The 2,500-nt window shown below is 44.2% G+C and overlaps 1 protein-coding gene across 8 annotated transcripts in view; it reads left to right on the top strand.

The window, feature by feature from the left end:
• The window catches only part of LOC123515235 (A-kinase anchor protein 13-like), a 567,618-nt gene that overhangs the window by 25,325 nt on the left and 539,793 nt on the right, over window positions 1-2,500 (top strand). The gene's annotated exons all lie outside the window — the stretch shown is intronic.

Below are 2,500 nucleotides of genomic sequence, written 5' to 3'. Positions count from 1 at the left end.
GGCACACACCACACACCGGGACAACAAGGTCACAACTCCTCGATTTACATCCCGTACCTACTCACTGCTTATAGGTAAACAGGGGCTACACGTGAAAGGAGACACCCAAATATCTCCACCCGGCCGGGGAATTGAACCCCGGTCCTCTGGCTTGTGAAGCCAGCGCTCTAAAAACTGAGCTACCGGGCGCGCGTGTGTGTGTGTGTGTGTGTGTGTGTGTGTGTACAGTGGGAAGATGGAGGGGTTTGGGGCTCTAGCAGCCTTTGTTTCCTCCACTATTCCAAGGAGCTGCAGGTTTTTGGAGGGGAAGTGGAGGGTGAGGGTCGGGAAGGAGGAGGGAAGGCTGAGGGGAGGAGGAAGGGCCTTTTCTGTCCCAGTCACGCATAAATCAAGTTTATAACAACTCTTAATGGACACATTCAAGCGGCTACATTTTTCTGCATCACAATTGGTTCAAACACTTGAATTTTTATTACACACGAACCCAGCCTTGTGTTTTTCTTGTCTTTCTTGTACCTTGCTTGATTCTGCCTTGAACTGTCTTGCCTTGTCTTACCTTCTCGTAATAAGTCTTGCCTTGCCTTAACGTGCCTTGTTTTTGTCGTTTGTTTCTTTACTTTACCTTTGTGTTATGTCTCCTTACCTGAGTTTGCTTTACCTTGGCTTACCTTACCTTATCGCACTTTATCTTATTTGATCTTACATTGTCTTACTTTATCCTACTTTATATCATATCAACTTACCTTGCCTTGCCTTGCCTTGCCTTGCCTTGCCTTGCCTTATCTTACATCACCTTAGTTTATCCTACTTAATGTTATTTCACCTTACCTTACCTTATCTTACCTTGCCTTTTCTTGTCTTCTCTTGGCTTGTCTTCTCTTGTCTTACCTTACCTTACCTTACCTTACCTTACCTTACCTTACCTTACTCTACTTTACCTCATTTCACCTTACCCTACCGTGCCTTACCTTACTTGACCGCATTTCACCTCGTCTCACTTCATCTGACCTAATCTAACCAAAATAAACCTAACCTAACATGCTCCAGTCTCACTTCAACTTACCTCACCTCAACTCAACTCAACTCAACTCAACTCATCTCATCTCATCTTATCTTACGTTACCCATGAAACTTTAAGGATGGAGTGGGGAGGAGGAGTCGCGCCACTTCACGACTGAGGAAGGAACGGAGCAACTAAACTTCCTCCCTTTCACAGTAAGGAGAAGATTCTGGGCGACTCCTAATTGCCGACCGTGGATGTTATAGTATAAAAAACTCTATAGTCCTGGTGGTCACTGGGATGAGGGTTGGGTATTATTGTTTTTTTTTGTTTTTTGCTCCATTTGTAGGTTTTTATTTATGTTTTGTTTGCTATAAATGACGTAAGTCCCATGCGTTGGTTCTGAAAATAAATGCCTGAATTTTTTTTTTTTCCTTTCTTCTCTCTCTCTCTCTCTCTCTCTCTCTCTCTCTCTCTCTCTCTCTCTCTCTCTCTCTCTCTCTCTCTCTCTCTCTCTCTCTCTCTCTCTCTCTCTCTCTCTCTCTCTCTCTCTCTCTCTCTCTCTCTCTTCCTACTTATAGTCAGTCTGCTGCAGGGAGGGTCAGGTATTAGTGTGTTTTTGTTGTTATTGTGGCGTTTGTATATTTATGTTATTTTTTATTGTGTTGTGTTTGCTATGAATGCATTTAAATATTACTTAAATTATGCATTGGTTCAGACTTGTATTTTATTTTATTTTCTCATTCATTATTTTTTTTATGCGATGTGGTGCCTTTGCATAGGACAACAAAAGCAGCGAACAAAATACTGACGTGCCGGTCCCTAACGAAAGGTAAAAGATAATCATAACAACTATAACCTTTCACGTACAAGGAAGGATAAGTTGTATAGTTCCTTAAGAAGGCAATCAAAACCCTAATTTACACCGTGAAATATCTTAAAACACGTCTTCGCAAAGTTCTTGAGGGAGTATCTTTGTTTATACTATTCCTTATGCTATTGTTGAGGGCGTTGCCTTTCACTGTATTGGAGAATGGTGTATACTTAGTGGCGGGGTGACGAGAGATGACACGCTACCATGGTGATGACCTCGAGACGTGGCAGGGCATCATCTGGCCTTGTCATCAGGGCCTAATTTAATAACCCTGTTGATTGATATATACACGGGCGTGCCTTACCTCCTCCTCTTCCTCCTCTTCCTCGTCCTGCTCCGATATTGCCTGGCATTGAGACACATGACCCCATAAATGTTAGTTAGCAATAATGGCACCCGTTATACGACACTCGGTCACCAGCGCGTGGAGCTTTCACCTCACCTCACCTCGCCGCCGCGCCTCGCATCACCGCTAGAACTGGATAAGACCAAAGTGTTTTCACCATTTCACTCACTCAGTTCAAGGTTACCGGCGGCTGGGTCCACTTTGGATGTCATACAGGCGGAAAGGGCAATCAGGGTGAAGTGGGGAGCAGGGGGTGGGATGAAGCAAGCGACCGGGAGAC

This window comes from Portunus trituberculatus, chromosome 38, assembly GCF_017591435.1.
Source record: "Portunus trituberculatus isolate SZX2019 chromosome 38, ASM1759143v1, whole genome shotgun sequence".
Lineage (NCBI taxonomy): Eukaryota > Metazoa > Arthropoda > Malacostraca > Decapoda > Portunidae > Portunus > Portunus trituberculatus.
The sequence above is the reverse complement of the archived record's forward strand: the minus strand, read 5'-3'. Positions and strand labels throughout refer to the sequence as shown.